This window comes from Xyrauchen texanus, chromosome 25 (genome assembly GCF_025860055.1).
Source record: "Xyrauchen texanus isolate HMW12.3.18 chromosome 25, RBS_HiC_50CHRs, whole genome shotgun sequence".
NCBI classification, from domain to species: Eukaryota; Metazoa; Chordata; class Actinopteri; order Cypriniformes; family Catostomidae; genus Xyrauchen; species Xyrauchen texanus.
The window spans coordinates 27,317,725-27,341,844 of record NC_068300.1 but is presented as its reverse complement, the minus strand read 5'-3'; the positions used below and the strand labels follow the sequence as shown (position 1 = coordinate 27,341,844).

The window sequence follows — 24,120 nt, the reverse complement described above, 5'->3', positions numbered from 1 at the left end:
CGTCACATTTTTTTAAATTTCAGTATCGACTTGGTACCGAAGTCGGTACTTTAGACAACACTACTTCTGATAACATTAGGCGTTTCATCAATATCATGTGATCAGTAGCAAATGATCAGTCTCCAGTCGCTGCTATCTCACTTGATGGCAAAAAGGCATTTGAAATGGTAGAATTGGATTATCTTTTTAAGATTTTGGAAATGAATGGGTTCGGGAGTACATTTATTGGTTGGATTAAGTTACTTTATAGACACTGTGGCAGGGCGGAGGGCGGGGCGGGTCGTGATCCTACACACCCAGTCCTGTATTAGGCTAATTATGCCTCTGTGAGGGATAAAGTTCGACCTTTATCCCTCACGGAGGCATAATTAGCCTAATACGGGACCGGGTGTGTAGGATCACGACCCGGTCCCGCCCTCCGCCCTGCCACAGACACCCTGTAGCAGCAGAACAAACAAATGGATTCATTTCAGATTATTTTACTCTGAATAGGGGCATTCAGCAGGGTTGCCCTCTTTCCCCATTATTGTTCTGTCTTGCCCTGAAACCATTAGCAGCTGTGATAAGAAAGGAGGCTGATTTTCCAGGGGTGATGGTGGGAGGTGTGGCGCATAAGCTTCTGCTTTACGCAGATTATATTTTATTTTAGTCTCTGACCGTACCAGATCTATGCCTTGCCTCCACAGAATTATTAATTTATTTTCAAAGCTCTCAGGATACAAAATCAATTGTTCGAAATCCGAAGCTTTGGCTCTGACAGCGTACTCTCCAGTAATGGCCTTCCAGCCGGGCGCCTTCTAGTGGCCCAAACAGGAAATTAACCTGTTGATACGACCCCTTTTTTGAGCACAAACCATGAAAATGAAATACCTGAACTTGCTGTAACTCGAGTCTAGAATCTGACATTGACACACCAACACTCCCTCCTTAGAAATTAGTTCCACCTGTGTGCCACACCGGTCTTGCATTCCAGTGAAGGGCGGTGGGAGTATTTAAGGAGAGGAGACAGCAGCAGATCGGGAGAGAGAGTCACATGAAGCAGGGAAGCAGCGTGTGAAGTTATGTTTAAGAAAAAATGTCTACGTGCTTGTCAAGCTTACCTTTCCCATGCATTCCTTGAACTTCGTTACGGCAGCGCTTTTAAAAGTTTAATCCACAATAAACACTTAATTTGTGCACCCCCACCCCCAAACACCTTACAACCCTTAAGCCCAAAGTATGGTTATGCATTATTATGCAAACTATATACAGGACACTTGACGCAAATCTCGTCATCAGCTGAAATTGCACAACACACCACAGAACAGCAGAACAGTTTTCTTCTAACCGCGCATCTTTGAACATACAGAATGCACATGTGCCTGAAGTTGCACTAATTATAGGGTCCACAAGTGGCAACACTTACATTTTGAGCTGTTGCTGTCACGAAGAAGTGCTAGAAGAAGATATAATAATCGATAAATATTAGGAGATGAAGGTAAACAACAACAGTGGATGAGCAAGTCAAGAGAGCCTGTGTGAGGAGGTCTGGAGATACCATTGTCCAATTCGATTTGAGGACCGGAAAAAACTGTTGTAGAATAGTCTATAAGAATAGGGAAAGTCAGGAAAAATTACTTAAAGGGCACCTACTATGGAATTTTGAAAATTACCTTTCATGTAGTGTGTAACACAGATTTAAGTGAACAAAAACATCCTGCAAAGTTTTATATATGAAAGTTCACTGTAAAAAAAGTTATTGTCTCTCAAAAGTAGGAGTCAACTCTGAGTCAATGTAATGAATCGTTTTTCCAATGAGTCATTTTCCTTTTCGTTGTGACGTCATGACGAAAAATTATCAAATTGGCCGTACCCACTCATTGCGTGCGCAGACACCAGGGAAAACTTGAAAACATCATGTCGACAACAAGACGCTGTGTTCTGAAGTGCATATCAAAAGCGACCTTTTTTTCACTGCCCATGGATGAGCATGTGAAGAATCAGTGGCTAGAGTTTATATTTACAACTATACCACACAAGTATAGCCCGAACCTTGTGCTGTGTTTGCGTCATTTTAATGACGATTGCTTTACGAACATGAATGCTTTCAAGTGTGGATTCGCGAGCCGGTTTATACTGAAGGAAGGTTCAGTACCAAGTTTATTTGGATCAGCTTCCTCCTCCGAATCACAACCTGTAAGTATTATTAATAATTGTTGCTTTTATGTGTTTTTTAGCATGCTTAATAAGTATTTGTTTGTGTTGTGTAAGTTACGCTCAGCGCAGCTTCTAGGTCTCCAATGTCAATTTTTTTTAAATATGTGAAATGTTTGTCGATGTTATTGTTGTCATAAAGAATAGAGCAATAACTTGTAGTAATGCAGTGCTTTATCAATATGTTTATGCGTTGGGCTAACGCAAACAATAACTGATTGGGTGTTTACCACCAAACTTTGGGCTATGATCGCTAACATAAATCAACTCAAATGCCTTCTCTGATTTTGATTTTTTTTTACTACAAAGTGGTGAGGGCGTTCCGTTTCCGACAATCTCTGCACAGAGTATACCAATCACAACTGACTGGGTCATCTGACCAATCACCGCAGATTGTTGAACGTATCATTTGGGAGGCGGTGAGCAAATCAGGTAAACATAAATGCATATTATAAGACAACAAAAGTGTTTTTCTCATTGCATGCATGTAAAACTGTTGTTGGGGACTCCCAAAACAATATTAGGAACATTTTAAATTCCATAATAGGTGCCCTTTAAATGACTTCAACAAGCCACTTTATGCAGGACACAGTCAAAGTCTCCAGGTGCATCCTACATACAAATGACATTGTGCTTAAGCCTACACACAAGCGCATGCAAGTACATGTACACACAAAGGCATCTAGAGCTTGAGCTGATGGATGTCATTTCAGAAGTGACAATGCTTAACTTTTCCTTATGGGTTCCATAAACACCCATGCACTAGAGCACACAAACACACACGCACACACATACACAGTCTCTGTCATTCCGAGAGCAAATGTGAAGGTGAATAGAGTGAATTCAAGAATACAATGAGAGGCCACATCAAAGGTCTCTATTAATGACATGTTGTGAAATGAACCTAATGTGAGCAGGTGTTTTGTATTAAATGTATATGCGTGCATGTATTTGTACATACACTGTGTGTGTGGTTGTACCTGTCATTTAGGTGCACGAACCCCATATTAACTTTCACACAATTAAGAGATTAAGACCTTTATGAAATGCATTGAATGTGGAGACATCAAACTTGACATTGGACAGTCTTCAGTATGAAAAATAATCATCCGAAACAAGTTTCCGCTATTTGCTCTCACCATAGTGAATGTAGCTGTGATGCGAGAGAGTAAGGAAGAAATAGCAGGGGAAGGACACATTACTCGAGGTGGCCACATCGTTCTGAGTTCAGTGTGCCGTCTCATTGTTCAAAGTGCTAAGTTTGAAGTGTGAGTAATTTCGATAAGGCCGGGCAAAACCAAAGTGACGACGCGGCATTCCTTCGAGAGGCCCTGAGGGCACTCCGCGCGCTCTGCAGTACTGTCTACCAGCGCTCAACTCACATTCACCCGCCGCGAAATTCACCTGCACTGACCAGCCCCCTCATGTATTACACGGGGGTCACGTTTCTCATGTATTGAAGAACGTAGATATAAATAGTCAGTAATGTTGTAAAAGTGAGATACTGCCACAGCGCGAGACCATTCTTAATCCGCGTGACTACACATGGCAGTCAACACAATAAACCGGTTTTTAATATGAAAGAACTTTAACTGCAAGCGCTTTCTTCATGACCTGTAGAGATGTTCGCATCGCTATTAAAAATAAAATGTCGCAATATGTAATAAAATGTGCTTAAAATTGATTTATTTCAACCAATCACGTTTACTTAATCTGAGGGAAAAAACTTTTAAACTTTTATTCACCGGATTTTGCTTCAAATTACTCTAAACTCTAAACCAATTACAATAACTTTAACGTGGAAACAAAACAACTAACATCGGCCGACTCACACCAGTTCAATTAGGTCACTTTTTACACGCTACATCTTCAACGAACATCTGGATGTGCACGAGACTGTCGAAATCTAGTCTTTGAGTGATCAGAAACTATTTTAGCCTATAAGGTTCATTAACAAGCGAAATCTCTGCAATGTGCACAAAGAGTAAACAACAAGACAATCTGCTATTGCAAGAAAATGACGAATAAATCTCAAAATCTACTGTACCTCCTCGCGCCACTTACATAATCAACTATAACTATAGCTTTCATCACGCCTCAGCCACGCACGCTCGATAATTACAAAAGTTTCCATTGTTTAACAAGATGAAATTATGCACATTCTAGTAATATACATAAATATATTGTATGACTTGGACTAATAAATAAAATAAAATCCAAGTTTGTCAGGTAGTCTATACATTCATACATGTGCGGTCATGCTGCATTTGAACTCTCCCCGAGAACGCGCACCAAACAGCTCCATGCAGAAGTGGAATTAAACTTACCTGTCTCTGAAGTAGCAAGTAACGTTATTAATAAAAGCTTGAGAGCAGATAGTGATGGTGCCGTTACAGTAGTCCTGCCAAAGTGCCTCGGTATGCACACTAATCTTTGCTCGTACACACGTCTTTAAACCCTTAGGGCGAAAATGTAAATGGAGTCTCTTCACAGGGACCGTTCGGTCTTTCGCCTCAGATCTCAGGCGTGACTTTTCCCGGGTCTCGAATCGCACTCCCACCGAATTAAAGCTACTTTTACCTCCTACTGTTTAACCCTATCTAGGGATGAGAATGTGGTCATGCACGTTCTGTTATGTGCAAATGAAATATGTGTACATTCAGAATTTTTCCAAATATTAATACTATTTGTTTCACAGTTATACCAGTTCAGAATCTGACAAATGTACTTTAATGTAATTTAAATTATTTAATTTGTATTTTATACAATACCATTTTATATTATATAGCATGCAAAGAGGTTAAACCTTTTATATATCTAAGAGGTTAAATATGATTTGGTGTTCAAAAGTTAAATTGCTTATTCATATGCAAATGTTATTACAGCAGTGCTGAAAAATATCTAATAGAATGGAACTTTGTTTGCATTTCAGCCCATTATTAATATACAGTAAATACGATGGAAAAGGAAATATAAATTCAACTACTTTTGAAAAAGAAAACTAATATCAAATATTTTCCAATTTACTGGTGTTATTACTACGACGAAAAAAATCCAGATTACCACAGCACAGATAGAAATTAATCATCACAGTTATTCTATTGTATCACAAAAGTTTACAGGACTGTCTGTGAAGAGTGAAACTGCTGAAATGAATCCTGAGACACGTTCATTTAAAAGCGGAAGTGTTGAAACAGATGTGACGGTTCAGTGAGTGTAACAACAGCGGAGCTTCAAAGAAAGAATGTTACAGTTACATTTCACGAATGATACATTACCCGATAATGACAGCAATGACTTTCAGATTCTGAATATGTTCAGGGAACAGGTAGGATGTGAATTCACTATGTCGACAACGTAGCGAACTGCTAATATTTAACTGTGTATATTTTCAATATATGTAAAAGGACGTTTGGGGGAAAACCGACCATTGCACCACAAGAAACTGGCTCAGTGTTTTTAACGTGTAATCGCTTGAAAAGTTCATAACATATTCTAAGCTAGCAAAACTTACCTGGCCTTCTTTAATGATAGTGAGCAAAGTTAGCCGTGACAATATATAATATAATAATATATCGATAACACTTTACAGTGAGTAAGCTTCCTTTTGTTAATATTTGTTGACATGAGCTAATGAACAATACTTTTGCAGCATTTAGTATTCTTGGTTAATGCAAATTTTAACATATACTAATACATTTTTATAACCAAAAGTTGTATTAGTTTATATAAAGTAATGCACCATGAACTAACAATGAACAATAGTATTTTTATGATCTAACAATAAGATTAATAAATGCTGTATAAATATATATTGTTCATTGTTTGTTCATAATACCTAAAGTATTAGCTAATGTTAACAAATGTTACAGTATTGTAAAGTTTTACCTATATGTCTTTATTGTATTTCGAACTACAAGCTTGGACAGCATAATAGCCGATCGCTATCTGAATTCTGGTGTGATATTTATCCTTATCATGGACATGGACATATAGCTTGTCCTACATGGGCATTTACTCCAGAACACAAATCTATGCTGTAGTCTATAACAGGATAATCTAATCTAATATATATAGTCTGCATAGAATTAATAGCTGCCTTTAGTTTGCATGTCACAACACCCTGTTTTTAGTTAAGACAGTGTATTCAAATATATTTTAAAAAGCCATTCACAATATACAGTCAGGTCCATAAATATTGGCACATCGACACAATTCTAATATTTTTGGCTCTATACACCACCACAATGGATTTGAAATGAAATGAACAAGCTGTGCTTTAACTGCAGATTTTCAGCTTTAATTTGAGGGTATTTACATCCAAATCAGGTGAACGGTGTAGGAATTACAACAGTTTGTATATGTGCCTCCCACTTTTTAAGGGACCAAAAGTAATGGGACAATTGGCTGCTCAGCTGTTCCATGGCCAGGTGTGTGTTATTCCCTCATTATCCCATTTACAAGGAGCAGATAAAAGGTCCAGAGTTCATTTCAAGTGTGCTGTTTGCATTTGGAATCTGTTGCTGTCAACTCTCAATATGAGATCCAAAGAGCTGTCACTATTAGTGAAGCAAGCCATCATTAGTCTGAAAAATCAAAACAAACCCATCAGAGAGATAGCAAAAACATTAAGTGTGGCCAAATCAACTGTTTGGAACATTCTTAAAAAGAAAGAACGCACCGGTGAGCTCAGCAACACCAAAAGTCCCGGAAGACCACGGAAAACAACTGTGGTGGATGACCGAAGAATTCTTTCCCTGGTGAAGAAAACACCCTTCACAACAGTTGGCCAGATCAAGAACACTCTCCAGGAGGTAGGTGTATGTGTGTCGAAGTCAACAATCAAGATAAGACTTCACCAGAGTGAATACAGAGGGTTCACCACAAGATGTAAACCATTGGTGAGCCTCAAAACAGGAAGGCCAGATTAGACATCTAAAAAAGCCTTCACAGTTCTGGAACAACATCCTATGGACAGATGAGACAAAGATCAACTTGTACCAGAGTGATGGGAAGAGAAGTGTATGGAGAAGGAAAGGAACTGCTAATGATCCAAAGCATACCACCTCATCAGTGAAGCATGGTGGTGGTAGTGTCATGGCGTGGGCATGTATGGCTGCCAATGGAACTTGTTCTCTTGTATTTATTGATGATGTGACTGTTGACAAAAGCAGCAGGATGAATTCTGAAGTGTTTCGGACAATATTATCTGCTTATATTCAGCCAAATGCTTCAGAACTCATTGGACGGCGCTTCACAGTACAGATGGACAATGACCCGAAGCATACTGCTTCGGGTCATTGAGTTTTCTGCATAGAGTTTTTTAAGGGAAAGAAGTGGAATGTTATGCAATGGCCAAGTCAATCACCTGACCTGAATCCGATTGAGCATGCATTTCACTTGCTGAAGACAAAACTGAAGGGAAAATGCCCCAAGAACAAGCAGGAACTGAAGACAGTTGCAGTAGAGGCCTGGCAGAGCATCACCAGGGATGAAACCCAGCGTCTGGTGATGTCTATGCGTTCCAGATATCAGGCTGTAATTGACTGCAAAGGATTTGCAACCAAGTATTAAAAAGTGAAAGTTTGATTTATGATTGTTAATCTGTCCCATTAGTTTTGGTCCCTTAAAAAGTGGGAGGCACATATACAAACTGTTGTAATTCCTACACCGTTCACCTGATTTGGATGTAAATACCCTCAAATTAAAGCTGAAAGTCTGCAGTTAAAGCACATCTTGTTCGTTTCATTTCAAATCCATTGTGGTGGTGTATAGAGCCAAAAAGATTAGAATTGTGTCGATGTCCCAATATTTATGGACCTGACTGTATGTGTATATACACTCACCTAAAGGATTATTAGGAACACCATACTAATACTGTGTTTGACCCCCTTTCGCCTTCAGAACTGCCTTAATTCTACGTGGCATTGATTCAACAAGGTGCTGAAAGCATTCTTTAGAAATGTTGGCCCATATTGATAGGATAGCATCTTGCAGTTGATGGAGATTTGTGGGATGCACATCCAGGGCACGAAGCTCCGTTCCACCACATCCCAAAGATGCTCTATTGGGTTGAGGTCTGGTGACTGTGGGGGCCATTTTAGTACAGTGAACTCATTGTCATGTTCAAGAAACCAATTTGAAATGATTCAAGCTTTGTGACATGGTGCATTATCCTGCTGGAAGTAGCCATCAGAGGATGGGTACATGGTGGCCATAAAGGGATGGACATGGTCAGAAACAATGCTCAGGTAGGCCGTGGCATTTAAACGATGCCCAATTGGCACTAAGGGGCATAAAGTGTGCCAAGAAAACATCCCCCACACCATTACACCACCACCACCAGCCTGCACAGTGGTAACAAGGCATGTTGGATCCATGTTCTCATTCTGTTTACGCCAAATTCTGACTCTACCATCTGAATGTCTCAACAGAAATCGAGACTCATCAGACCAGGCAACATATTTCCAGTCTTCAACTGTCCAATTTTGGTGAGCGCTTGCAAATTGTAGCCTCTTTTTCCTATTTGTAGTGGAGATGAGTGGTACCCGGTGGGGTCTTCTGCTGTTGTAGCCCATCCGCCTCAAGGTTGTGCGTGTTGTGGCTTCACAAATGCTTTGCTGCATACCTCGGTTGTAATGAGTGGTTATTTCAGGCAAAGTTGCTCTTCTATCAGCTTGAATCAGTCCGCCCATTCTCCTCTGACCTCAACAAGCATCAACAAGGCATTTTCACTCACAGGACTGCCGCATACTGGATGTTTTTCCCTTTTCACACCATTCTTTGTAAACCCTAGAAACGGTTGTGCGTGAAAATCCCAGTAACTGAGCAGATTGTGAAATACTCAGACCGGCCCGTCTGGCACCAACAACCATGCCACGCTCAAAATTGCTTAAATCACATTTCTTTCCCATTCTGACATTCAGTTTGGAGTTCAGGAGATTGTCTTGACCAGGACCACACCCCTAAATGCATTGAAGCAACTGCCATGTGATTGGTTGATTAGATAATTGCATTAATGACAAATTGAACAGGTGTTCCTAATAATCCTTTAGGTGAGTGTATATTTTACAATAATGCCAAGACATTATATTCATTACATAGTGCAATGGTTTTCAATGCTTTAGAGTTGTTGGACGTACAAAGAGTCTACAAAAAAGTGCAAATAGGGGCTTTATAGACATAAATTTGCACTTATGTATAAAAAACATCGCAAGAAAAATAAACAGATTAATCAGAAAATATTAACTTAAGTTATCAAAACTGTGAAAACGAAATAAAACGTCTTTGTAAAGAAAAGCAAAACTAGTTAAAATAGGGGTACGTACAAACAAACAAAATATTCTCCAAAATAGTACAGCGTGGACACATTCCCAAAAAATGTGAGGGGGCAGATTCATCTACAGCATTACAGATGGAGCAAAGTGGATTTATTTCAGGGAGCATGTTTCTTAAATAAAGATTGACTGGGTAAAAACGGTGTAACAGTGTAAAGGACACCTCCTCAACCTTGTTGGTAATTAAATATTTGTGAGGCAAAGACCATACAACCTGCGTCAGACATGCTTGTGTCAAGTCTCGGGTGTGTTGCGTCATAAAAGTAAAATATTTAGGTCACTGTGTCAAGTTAAACATAGTTTAATACTCAATCTTTAAACAGATCTTGAGATCCCTCAGTTCGCATTTGCGCTCCTTCAAGTGTTTTGAACGCAAGAACATAACGCATGTATCTGCTGAAGGGTTGTTAATGTTTTGTTCACTGTAATAAACTGTGTGTTGCTCATAGAGCTGAAATTTCACTTACTGCTCTCAGGAGTAAACAGGAGGTACTACAAGCTTGCATTTCTCAGGAATTTCTCAGGAAAGCATTGCGATTAATTGCGTAAATTTTTTTAACGCGTTATTTATTGTAAAATTAATCGCACGTTATTAACGCGTTAAATCGACAGCCCTAATATATATACATACACATACATACATACATACACAGTTGAAGTCAGAAGTTTACATACACTAAAGTCATTCAAACTAATTTTTTAACCACTTCAGAGATTTCATATTAGCTAACTATAGTTTTGTCAAGTAATTTTGACATCTACTTTGTACATGACATGAGTAATTCTTCCAACAATTATTTACACTTTTAACTGACTTTATCACAATTCCAGTGGGTCAGAAGTTTACATACTATACACTAAGATAACTGCCTTTAAGCAGCTTGGAAAATTCTAGAAAGGCACAGTGACGAATAAGGTTTTCAATTGACCATAAATGAAAATATATTTTTTACAGTACTTGGCATCATACTATTATTGTTTTCTCAACCCCATAAAATGAAATTAGGTGTTTTAAGGAGAAAAAAATCTGCATTATCCCACCTGACTGAAATTGTTACTCGGTATGACGCCTTGTGAGTTTACTCATGAATTGTTATTTTTACACAACTTACACATAATTGATGTTCATAAATAATACATTTTTATGTGATGCAAAGGGAGTCACACTGAAAATATTTTTTTAAAGGGAATTAATTAGGCTACACTGTAAAGAAACCTTGCTGCTCTCTCTTTGTTTGACATTGACATCTAGAAAAATCATAAAAATGAGAAAACTGTACATATAGATATGAATTGTTAATGATGAATTATTATATAAATATTAAGCATCTAGGCAAATTAAAAACGTTATGAATATGGTGCATTCTCTTTTGACACATTTAAACATTAAATAACTAATAACGCACTGTGTACGTCTCTACTTTCTTCGAAGGCTGAGGAAAGCACATCTCCCACCCCCCCATCCTCACTACATTCTATAGAGGGACTATTGAGAGCATCCTGAGCAGCTGCATCACTGCCTGGTTTGGGACTTGCACCGTTTCGGACAGCAAAGCCCTGCAGAGGATAGTGAGGACAGCTGAGAAGATCATTGGGGTCTCTCTTCCCTCCATCAAAGACATTTACAAAAAACACTGTATCCGCAAAGCAACCAGCATTGTGGACGACCCTACACACCCCTCACACAAACTCTTTACCCTCCTCCCGTCTGGCAAGAGGTACCGAAGCATTCGGGCCCTCACGGCCAGACTGTGTAACAGCTTCTTCCCCAAGCCATCAGACTCCTCAATACTCAGAGACTGGTTTGACACACACGTGTCCTGAGTTGCACTTTAATTACTGTCACTTTATAACTGTCTGCTACCTCAATAACTGCTATGTGCATAGAACATTATCTCATAGTATGTTATGTTTACATTTTAGAAACTGTCATCTTTTTGCACTACTGAGTACTGGTCGGCGCTGCACTGTCTATTGTCCTGTTCATTGTCAGAAATTTGTTGTACTGTCCCGTACTTTTTGCACATGTTTGCACGTGCACTTTATATAGGTATATATAGGTTTTTTTATATAGGTATTTTATTTCGTTGTGTTGTCTCATGTGGTCCTGTGTTGGTCCTTTGTTGTTTTTATGTAGCACCATGGTCCTGGAGGAACGTTGTCTCGTTTTGCTGTGTACTGTACTAACTGTATATGGTTGAAACGACAATAAAAACCACTTGACTTGACTTGACTTGTACGATGCAGGATGCTTAATAACATGCATTATTAACAGAGAAGAAAAGTTATTTCATGTTTATTAAGGCTTTATTAATGTGTAATGAAGCTATATTTAATAAACAATATGACCCAACAATGAATCAGCAATAATATAGGCTAATTTGACCTAGTGTGTGTGGTGTGGGCAATATGTCCACATTTTGAACTTCAGTTAGCATATTAGCTTACAACAAACTGGGACTAGCTAAGTAGTCTGGTTGTTGAAGAGAATTTGGTATAGTTAAACTTACATATTTTGCAAAAATGTTATTCTAATCACTTTTGGCATATTTTATAAGCAAACCTATGGAAAATTTGTCAGTAGGAAAGTAAGCTACTCACTCACTTCGGGCCTGTTGCACCAGCTATACGCAAATTTCAACTTAGCCTAGTTGTGGCGTAAATGTGCACCAAGTCACAATTTATGCACTGCTAAATATTTGAACATTGCACCATTAAACTTAGGTAGGAAGTAACCCTATGTATAAACTAAATATTTATGGAAGCCTCCGACCAGGAGTAAAAAAATAAAGTCATGTATCAACATATACAAAATAGATATTAAAATGAATAAATAGCTGTTGTATTAATACTTATTTATTTATTGCCCCTTGTCATTTTAGATACAGTTATTAAATATTGTTATTTACAAAATAATTGTGATAAATCAAATAAATCTAATTTTATTACATATCGTATTTCAATGAGGATATAATTTATTACAGCTGACAGTTACTTGAGCAACATCAACCATAACAAGTGCAAACAGAAATTCTCAGCTTTTTAACACTTCGGTGTGCAAATTTGAAGGCTGTTTATTGGATAAATACAGGGTAACATCATATATGCGATTACGCATTACTTTACGGAGAGCTTACGAACTACTGGTTAAGTCTTCCCTTAAGAACAGGTGGTGCAATCAAATTAAGCATTGACTTAGTTACAAACTAACTTAGTTACTAAGCCCTTAGTGTGAACTTTGGTGCAACCCTACACAGTTGAATTTTCCCACTGAAGAGAGAAAAAATCTGCATCGTGATATCACTACAGTGGATGGCCTTTTCTTAAAGGGGCGGATTCCCTAATATGACAGGTTGGACAATAATTTTATTTAATTATAATTTAATATTTATATATTATTATTAATATATAATTTGTTAGTAATTTTAATAAACAATGTTCTTTAATGTGTTAATATCACAATAAGAATGGAAATTATACAAATAAAAACATAAAATTGACAATGACCCCAAGCTTACCTCCAAAGTTGTGGCAAAATGGCTTAAGGACAACAAAGTCAAGGTACTGGAGTGGCCATCACAAAGCCCTGATCTATATCTGTTAGAAAATGTTTGGGCAGAACTTAAAATGCATGTGCAAGCAAGGGGGCCTACAAACCTGATTAAGTTACACCAGTTCTGTCTGGAGGAATGGGCCAAAATTCCAGCAACTTATTGTGAGAAGTTTGTGGAAGGCTACGCAAAAAGTTTGACACAAGTTAAACAATTTAAAGGCAATGCTACAAAATACTAACAAATTGTATGTAAACTTCTGACCCACTGGGAATGTGATGAAAGAAATAAAATCTATTATTCTGACATGTCACATTATTAAAATAAAGTAGAGATCCAAACTGACTGAAGATAGCACATGTTTTCTACAATTAAATGTCAGAATTGTGAAAAACTGAGTTTAAATGTATTTGGCTAAGGTGTATGTAAACTTCTGACTTCAACTGTATATATATTCCTGCAGGAGAGGTTGGAGGGCAGGCTGTCCCCCTGCACCTTGAAGGTGTATGTAGCTGCTATCACGGCCCACCACGACACAGTAGACGGCTAGTCTTTGGGTAAGTGCAACTTAATTATCAGGTACCTAAGAGGCGCCTGGAGGTTAAATCCCTCCCGGCCGTTCCCCTCCTGGGATCTCTCAGTGGTCCTCTCGGGCCTTCAGAGACCCCCTTCAAACCACTAGAATCAATCGGACTCAGGGCCCTCTCCTTGAAGACGGCCCTCCTGATTGTGCTCGCCTCCATCAAAAGGGTCGGGGACCTGCAAGCGTTCTCTGTCAGCGACACCTGCCTGTAATTCGGTCATGCAGACACTCACGTGATCCTAAGACCGAGACCGGGCTACGTGCCCAAGGTTCCTACCACTCAATTCAGGGACCAGGTAGTGAACCTGCAAGCGCTGCCCCGGGAGGAGGCAGGCCCAGCCCCTTTGTTGCTGTGTCCGGTATGTGCTTTGCGTATCTACTTGGACCACATGCAGAGCTATAGACGTTCTGAGCAGCTCTTTGTCTGCTTTGGTGGACAGCGGAAAGGAAACGCTGTCTCCAAACAGCGTTTGGAAACAGTCTTTCCCACTGGGTAGCGGACTCCATTACGTTGGCCTATCGCACTCAAGCCGTGCCCCCCCCCCCTTGCAGGTCCGAGCACACTCAACAAGAAGTGTTGCGTCCTCATGGGCACTGGCCAGGGGCACCTCCCTAGCAGACATATTCAGAGCAGTGGGTTGGGCAAAACCCAATACCTTTGCAAGATTTTACAATCTCAGGTTTGAGTCGGTTTCGTCCCGTGTTTTCTCAGGTCCGAGCCGGTAGAACTCGGTACACGCTGACAAACTGACCGGGTGGACCGCTTGCACATAGAGCCCTTTCCCTCTGCTGAGGTAATGCCGTGCGCATTTACCCCAGGAGATCCCACGAACTTGGCTCCCTGGATGATTCCTCCCTAGCCCTCTGGTCCGCGAATTCAGCTGAGGAATTCCAATGCGGAAAGACCAATGCGGGTACTCAATTTACCCTGTACTGGAATAGGTGCTCCACAGGACGGGATCCCACGTGGACTTTTCTCCCTGTGTGTATTTTTCGCGGTACGGTCCCCTTGCGAGTAGACCCGCTTCTCCCTTGGGCAGTCCTCATGGACCACTGGTCACTGTGATTGTTGAAAATCCTCCCTCGCAATGAGGTAGGATCTACCACCGCGCCATTCTCATCATGTGACCTAAAAGCCCATGTGATGTATTTCACCACACTTTACCTCCCCCAGACTGGGCAGGTGTGGTCTCCGCAGGGTCTTTCCCCCCTGAAAGAATAGGAAAACTGGGAAAGATCGCCTTCCCCGATGCATATGAAAGCTTTAAAATGGCCCCAGCCACTTTAACTCTATGCGAGAAACATAGAGAGAGAAAAGGTGTGGCTGGCGCGCCCTGCTCCCATGCTTGGCACGTCGCCTTGTTCCCCCCTGTTGGGGGTAAAGAACCAGAAGGCTTTGACAATTTTATTGGGCATTGGGGAAGGGTACATGCAGCCTGGCACAGCTGGTTGCTTTGGCACGTAAAATACCTGGCCTTTTCTGTGTCAGCAGTACACGTACACGGCTCAGCGCATGGCGTGATTTAAATGGGACCTCTATTGTCGCTTCTTTGACACAACGTCGAACGTCGAAGATGTTGTGTCCTCCCGGCCACGTCACTGAACCGAGCCACTGTTGCGGCCGAACCTCATTGTCGGCTCCTCTGAAAAAATCTGAATGAAACCGATGCATTTGTCTCCCTTTATACCCGTATGTCCAGGGGTGGGACATGCAAATTCTGTCTGCCAATTCCTCATTGGCCTTTTCTCATACAACACAATGTCTCGTTCCCTCCATCAGGAAATTTCTTGCATTCCTTCAATGGTCACGTTTCTCTCTTGTCGAATTTGCAAAGTCTGGGAACAAGAAAATACTGTGGTTCTTCCAAAAAAGCCTTCCTTTACTCCTCGCCTAGTGCAACATGAGATCTTTATCGGATGATCTCAGAAATTTGGCCAGAATTCTCCCTCAGCGGAATGCCGAGCCATAACCCTGTGAGCTCACTCGATTTCCAGTTTATGGCCTGTTATGTCAAGCAGATTTGAGAAAAGCCCAGCCAGGGATTTCACCATATCCTGACCCTCTTCGACTTTAGGAATTTCGACAATTCAGACATTATTCCGGCGGTAGCGGTTCTCCGTGTCCATTCCTCCCAGACGCGCTTCAAATCCACCTAGGTTGCTAGCAGATTAGCAGCTAGTTCCCTCTCCGATGACTCCAGATAATCAATCTGTTTCTCAACATCCCCCACTCTTGTGGCCACCTTAGTGAATTTAGTCTCCATGGCAGTGATCGATCGATGTATTACAGCAAGATCCTCCAAGTCAGCAACAACCTTCATCAGCATTGCCGACATGTTCAACATGCTGATGAAGGTTGTTGCTGAAATTCCTTGACTTCTACGGCCAAAACGGCTCCCTGGCTCGGGGCTTCATGGGTGTCAGCTTGATGTCTCCAGAACCCGAGGATTTTTAGTTCTTTGTCATATAGTCTTCCTAGAACAGTAATGGACAGGGTGTATCGAATCTCACCGGTTTATGACATAAAAAGTATAAAACTAGCAAATTGCACAGAGCTCGCCATTCACACGTCCGAACCTCACATGGCATCGCGTGACTCTCTCGAACTCCCAGTATTCTTAAAGAATATACAGAATGCAAAAGACTTATAATGTGCATATAGAAACATTGATCTTTTCAAGATCAAGATGGCGCAGCGGATGGCCACTTCGGTGTGAAGTTCTTTTTTTGTTTGTAAGTAATATTGCACTATACATAATTAAGTAATATTGTCATTATAATATTGACATATATATGTATGATGTTAGCCAGAGGGGAATTGGCCTAGTTTCTCCCAAGTTTATTTTTATCCATTAACCAACATCTTATGGAGTTTTGTGTTCCTTGGCACAATGGGTTTCTAAATGCAATTATTATTTACTTGTTTATTACTAAGCACAATTCACAATCATATTCTATCAAACTACACAATGATGACTCGTTATATGAAGTCGTTATAGATATTACAGTTTAATTTTATGTTAATGCAAGATTTTCTGCAAAGATGATTTGAAACAATGTGTGTTGTGAAAGACGCTATACAGATATAAATGACTTTACTTGACTTGTTTGTCTTGTGTTTAGTAATCTTTTTCCAATCAGTTTTACCACAGACGAACTGCTGAACTTTCGGCATCACATACCAGACAAACTTTTCCCGGTTTTTGAGTATTCGGATGCTTTGCTGGACATTTTAGTTGGAGGTGCAGCTGTGCTAATCAAGAGATGCAGACGATGGAGACAAGCTGGCAGACTGTTCAGGCCCCGTCGGCGTGACTTTTGAACACCCCTGATAAGTATTCATCTAGCAAATCTCTGCTCTCTTCCTAACAAAATGATGAACTACATCTCACCCATACAAACAAGGACTTTTCAACCTATGCTGCCTTGTGCTTCACAGAAACCTGGCTGAGTGAAGCCATTCCGGACAGTGCTTTACATCTTCCGGGCTTTCAGCTGTTCTGAGCGGTTTGCATTGCGGAATAAACAGGGGAAATGAAAGGCAGTGGAACATGCTTTTACATAAATGAAATTTGGTGTACATATGTAACGACGTTAAAGAAGATGTGCTGTCTTAATTTGGAAGCACTCTTTATTAACTGTAAGCTTTTCTACTTGCCATGGTAGTTTTCTTCATTTAATCTGGTGATTGTTTATATCCCACCACACACCTGCATGAACGCAGCACTGCAACAGCTGGCTGATCAAATCACAGACATGGAACAAAAATAACTGTACTCAGTTATTATTATTCTTGGGGATTTTAACAAAGCAAACCTCACACGTGAACTGTCCAGATACAAACAGCACATTACATGCCCAATCAGAGACAGGAATGTACTGGATCATTGCTACACAACAATAAATGATGCACATCGCTCTGCTTTGGGAGTCTCTGATCATTGTCTGGTTCATCTTCTTCCAACCTACAGAAACAAACTAAAATCTGCTAAACCTTTAGTAAGGACTGTAAAGAGATGGACCAATGAAGCAGAGCTGGAACTACAAGTCTGCTTTCTCTGCACTGATTGGAGTGTTTTTGAGGCTCCAGACATCAATCTGGATGAGCCTCCAGATACTGTTTGATCATATATCAGTTTCTGTGAGGATATGTGCATTCCTACTAGGACTTGCAAATGACCCTACATCAGTGTGGAGTGGACTAAAACAAATTACGATCTACAGGACTCCTGCCCACAACACTGTCGGGAACCAACAATTGGCTGACGACTTGAATGTGTTTTACTGCAGACTTGAAAGACCCAATCTCACACCCCACACCCTCTCTGACCTTCATTTCACACAAACACCAACACCTCCTGCAACCCCCTCCTGCTACTCAATTTGCACTTAAGATCTGTGAAGAAGAGTTGTGCCATGTCTTCCAAAAACAAAAGACAAGGAAAGCACAGGGCCCAGATGGTGTTTCACCCACTTGTCTAAATCCTGTGCTAACCAGCTGGCCCCCATCTTTACACTGATCATAAATAGATCACTGATGCAGTGTGAAGTCCCATGCTGTCCCAAAGAAACCCAAAATCACATAATGACTACAGACCCGTCTCCCTGATGTCTGTAGACATGAAATAATTTGAGAGACCCACCTCAGGGACATCACTGGACCCTTTCTAGATCCCCTCCATTTTGCTTATCGAGCAAACAGGTCTGTGGATGACGCAGTCAACATGGAATTGCATCATATCCTGCGACATCCAGACAGACCAGGAACATACGCAAGGATCCTTTTTGTGGACTTCAGTTTGGCTCTCAACACCATCATCCCAGCTATTCTCCAGACTAAATTACACCAACACTCTGTAACCACATCTATCTGTCAGTGGATTACCATCTTTCTGATGGACAGGCAGCAGCTAGTGAGACGGGGGAAATTCACTTCCAGCACCTGTGCAATCAGCACACTTGCCCCTCCCCACTACACTTCTCCCTGTATACAAATGTCTGCACCACCAAGGACCCCTCTGTAAAGCTCCTGAAGTTTGCAGATGATCGGCCTCATCCAAATGACGATGAGTCTGTATACAGAATGGAGGTTGAACGGCTGGCTCACTGGTGTAGTCATAACAACCTGGAGCTGAACATGCTCAAAATGATGGAGATAATTGTGGACTTTAGGTGAACACCCCAACACTGACCCCCCCTCCCCCACCATACTAAACAGCACTGTGGTAGCAGTGGAGTCATTCAGATTCCTGGGCACTACCATCTCAGAGGACCTGAAGTGGGAGACCCACATTGACCATTGTGAAAAAGGCCCAGCAGAGGTTGACCTTCCTTCACCACTTGAGGAATGTCAATCTGCCACATGCGCTGTTGATACAGTTCTACTCAGCAGTCATTGAGTCTGTCCTCTGCACTTCATTAACTTTTAGTTTAGGTGTAGCTACGAAATCGTATATCAGAAGACTACAAAGGACAGTTTGGACTGCTGAGAGGATTAATGGAGGAAAAAGACTGGAAAAATCACTCTGGACCCCACTCACCCTGCCCACTACCTTTTTGAACTGTTAACTTCTGGCCGATGCTACAGAGCTCTGAGCACCAGAACCGTCATGCACAGGAAAAATGTTTTCCCCCTCAGGCTATCCATCTCATAGATAGCTGCCCCATTGAGCAATAATTAAGTGCAATTCACAGTTTAGTCTTTTTATATTTATCAAACACATCCTACCTCTTCTGCCATTACAATCCCTTGCATTGTATATGTCGGGCCTCATGTATTCAGATACAAGACAAAGGCAGGCCTAACACAGTTGTAAATCCTGACTGAGGCCCACAAAAACTAAGCCATAAATCTTACTGATAAAAACCGCCCAAAATCAAACAAAGGGAGTACAAAACTGACTACAAATCCCAAGAAGCTTTGCATGCCTCACACACACACACAAACACACACACACACACACATACAATCCTCTCATGTGTTATATGCTTATTTTGGTTACCATATCTAATCACGTCACTGTTTATTTTGTAGTTGTAAGTTGGAAGTTTATTGACTGCATTGTATTAATTATTAATTGATATTACTGCATCAATAAACTTTGTTATATTTCAAAGAGAAGTGTTTTGGTTTGTTTTGCATACACGTGTCAACGGCCGGTAGGGGATGCCAGTGCTCGATTTCAAACCTTTGTTGTTTCCTTTTGAATTTTGATGATCTACGGACATCAATTTTCCTAAGAGAACAATCTAATATTGAGATTGTTATACTGTCTGGTTATTAGTCCCTGATTCCAAGGTGGTGCCCCGTCAACAGTAATCCTTATTAATATTTTATTGATTTTGATAATTGACAATTATCTTTGATGATTGTTGAATTTGAAGGATCAATAAGCTAGTGTTAAGTCTAATCAATGTTCCATTAATTTTAATAATTAATAATTATCTTTGATAATGATTAATATTCTATTGAATTTGATGATTGTTGATTTAAAGGATAAGGAAATACTAACATTGATTCTAATCAGTATTCTACTGATTTTAATAATTGATAATTATCTATGATAATTATTAATTATTGCTAATAACCAAACCCGCTCCTAAACTGTGAGCCCTACATATATAACAGATTTGTATTTGAACTGCGTATATATATATATACATATATATATTTATTCTGTTTTTATTTTATTTATTTTTTTGTATTATTTTGTATTATTATCTCTGTCTTGATGCTGTATTGTATTGTTGTGCACTGGAAGCTCCTGTCACCAAGACAAATTCCTTGTATGTGTACGCATACATGGCAGTAAAGCTGAATTCTGATTCTGAATGTTAATTTATACCTCCATTCCATGGTGCTTTAAAAAGAAACCTGACAGCTGAACAGGTGAAGCTTTCATCAAGTTTGATCTTTTCTCACACCCATAATTTGATATTATTGCTTATGAGTATCTCATCTTTTCATCTAAATTACAGGATTAAATGAGGACAAGGCCAGTTATTTTTCTGACCAGGTACATCTTAACATTATTTTAAGAATTAACTTTGGTATTTCTGATATGTTGTGTCCATGCAGTGATGGGTTGGTATGACTGTAAAAACTGCATGCCTACTTTATGATGTCATATTTCCATTTATTTCAATGAAGAGTCCACTACCCTTTTGTCCAGCTTGACAGTGGGACAGACATTGATGGTCAACCAGCTTTTTATATGGAGTGGACATTTGGTGGTAAGCACTCTAAAGCATCTAAATCTTTACATTGTATATCTACATTACTTACAATGTAAAGAAGAACATAACTATAATGTGTTATGACCTGAATAGTGTGTGAATAATGTACATATATAATTATTTGCAGTTACTGTTGGTACAAGTGAGCAGTGAGTGCAAAAGACTGGAAAATCTTTTCTACAGGTAAACATTTTGCACACCATACCATTAAACTGCAGAACGTTAACAAACTCTCCCTTAAGGTTTCACTGTTTGACATACATAGTGTGGTATCTGTGGCTTAAAGTGGGTATGATGTTTTTCATTTGTAATCTTCAATGGTCATATGCTTAGTCAATATACTTGTGTTTATATGACTGCTTGGCCCCCTTTACACCTTTATTCTATTATTTTACTGGATTGCATTTACACATTTACAAAGACATTGTAACCCATTGTGCATCCACTGTGTTATATTATTTAGTTATATGTGGATAATTGAAGCGGATTAGTATGTGTACCTTCACCAAAGTGGTCCGAATCAATTACATCTTGGTGCATTTACACCTGGCTTTTAATGTGATGAATTGAATTCTGATTGTGATCCGAACACCGAACATGCATTTTAAAGGGATTGTTCACCCAAAAATGAAAATTCTCTCATGATTTACTCACCCTCATCCAATCCCAGACGTGTATGACTTTCTTTCCTCTGCAGAACACAAACAAAGATTTTAGAAGAGTATTTCAGCTCTGTAGGTTCATACGGTGACCAAAACTTTGAAGGTCCAAAAAGCACAGAATGGCAGCATAAAAGCAATCTGTATGACTCCAGTGGTTAAATCCATGCCTTCAGAAGCAATATGATAAGTGTGGGTGAGAAACAGATCAATATTTAAATCCTTTATTATTATAAATCTCAACACATTCTTCTTTTGTTTTTGCTGATTTTCATTCTTTGTGCATAACACTACCTACTGGGCAGCGAGGAGAATTTATAATATAAAATGAATAAATTAATTAAATTAAATATTGATCTGTTGATCATCTACATCTATCATATCACTGCTTGAGACATAGAGCTAACCACTGGAGTCATTACTTTTATGCTGCCTTTATTTGATTTTTGGACCATCTAAGGTCTGGCCACTCTTGCATTGTATGGACCTACAGAGCTGAAATATTTGTCTAAAAATCTTTGTTTGTGTTCAGCAGAAGAAACGAAGTCATACATATCTGGAATAGCATGAGAGTGAGTTAAAGGTGGCTTTTCATTCATTGAACTTTCTTCTTTCTTCTAACAGCTTATACTGGTAGTCAGAAAAGGAAACACAACAGAAAATGTGTACATGGGTGAGCTCTCTTAAAATCCATTGTCCAAATTCTTAGGTTTTATTATTATTTATTATTTTATTATTAGCTTTTTTGGCATTCATTAGACTCTTCAAAATGTGTATACATATGGTTTGCATCTATTCCCCTTTAGGGATGACTTTACCCCAGTTCTATAACTTCCTTCATGATATGGAGCAGGCCAAAGCTATTATGGATTGTTTCAGTTAACTGGTTCATGCCAGTGAGGATTCTCCTATAGTTACCGGTTGCCTGCTCACCAGTAAAGAGACGTAATGATGTTCCTTTACTGCAGGGGTGCAGCCTCCTTATTAAATATTTCAAGACAAAACTGAAATAGTTTATTGATCTTGCTCAGTTTATGTGATTATTTACATCTGTGTGTGTGTTCAAGTATACAGTATATGGCTTACGAGGACTATTCACTAGCACTATTCTAGGTTATAAACATGTAATTATGCTACAAACCAAAAGGCTTAAAAAACATACTAAACAATGGCTACATTACATTATGGCTATGGACAGTTCTCGTAAACCACAAATACCAATGCGTGTGTGTGCGTGCGTGCGTGCGTTTGTTTTGGGACCAAGAGCACATTCCACATTGATGTTCTTCACTGGTAATAACCTGAAAAACACAGTTAGCTGAATAAACTTGTGATTAATTTCCACTGCTGTGGTGTTTATTAGTGCTGCTAATGTACATGTTTTTAATACTTTGTTCATCATTATACATACTCTCAATAATAAGCTACACTGACATTTTCTGATGTCGCACATCTAGAATGTTTTGGAATTGTGCTGGAATTTGTATTTCCTTAAAACAAAAACAGAAAATATGAAAGAAATTCATCCAGAGGGTGTGAATTTTAATCATCATACTGATTTCGTCTGTCTTTACACATTTATTTTTTTGCATCTCCATACATCTCTCCAAATAATACTGTGTAAAACTTAACAATCGAAAAGGAAGAACCTGGGACCGGCTTGACCGGCTTGAAGAAACACATAGACATTTATTTACACTTTTTAGTGTGTAAAGAAACAAACACGCACTGCTTTTCAGCCAGCTACGTCAAATCATAAAAACTCCAAAGAATGCGGACAAGCATGGGGGCCTGGTTAGCTCAGCGAGTAAAGTCGCTGACTACCACCCCTGGAGTTCGTGAGTTCGAATCCCAGGGTGTACTGAGTGACTTCAGCCAGGTCTCCTAAGCAACCAAATTGGCCCAGTTGCTAGGGAGGTTTGAGTCACATGGGGTAACCTATAATGTGGTTCGCTCTCAGTGGGGCATGTGGTGAGTTGTGCGTGGATGCTAGGGTGGATGGCGTGAATCCTCCACATGCGCTAGGTCTGTGCGGTAATGTGCTGAACAAGCCACATGATAAGATGCGTGGATTGGCACCTCAGACGCAGAGGCAACTGAGATTCGTCCTCCGCAACCTGGATTGAGGGGAGTCACTACACCACCACAGGGACTTTGAGCGCATTGGGAATTGCGCATTTCAAACTGAGGAGAAAGCGGGCAAGAATTGTACATCTCTCTCCCGTGTACTATACTTCCGGCTCCCCTCGCTGGATGTCACACGTCCCCGCCCTGCTCACCATAGAATGAGCATGAAGTGATCGTCTGAGTTCCGCAAATGCTTTTGGGTCCTTGAATAACGTGTAAGTATTGGCAGCCGGTGGAATTTCTGGTGCTCTCTTTGGGTAACATGGTGCCCCCTCTAGGGTGTTGGTGCCCTACGCATACTGTGTAGTATTTGTATAGGGAGCGGTGGTACTAAGAACAGTACACTGAACTGAGAAAAAGGTTCAGACTCAGAGTCTTGGACATGTCCACTGAGAACCGATGAGCTGCTGATAATGAGCATGCGTGAACCGATA

The 24,120-nt window shown here is 40.0% G+C and overlaps 1 protein-coding gene and 1 pseudogene across 2 annotated transcripts in view; one reads left to right on the top strand and one right to left on the bottom strand.

Annotated features, from left to right (window-relative positions):
* The window catches only part of LOC127618953 (DNA (cytosine-5)-methyltransferase 3B-like), a 98,763-nt gene extending 94,064 nt beyond the window's left edge, over positions 1-4,699 (bottom strand). For both annotated transcript variants that reach the window (XM_052091657.1, XM_052091658.1), the window contains exon 1: positions 4,521-4,699. The gene's annotated coding sequence lies outside the window, so the exon portion shown is untranslated. The remainder of the gene's footprint in view (positions 1-4,520) is intronic.
* Positions 4,700-20,505: 15,806 nt separating this feature from the next.
* Positions 20,506-22,442, top strand: LOC127618431 (COMM domain-containing protein 7-like; annotated as a pseudogene).
* Positions 22,443-24,120: the final 1,678 nt, after the last annotated feature.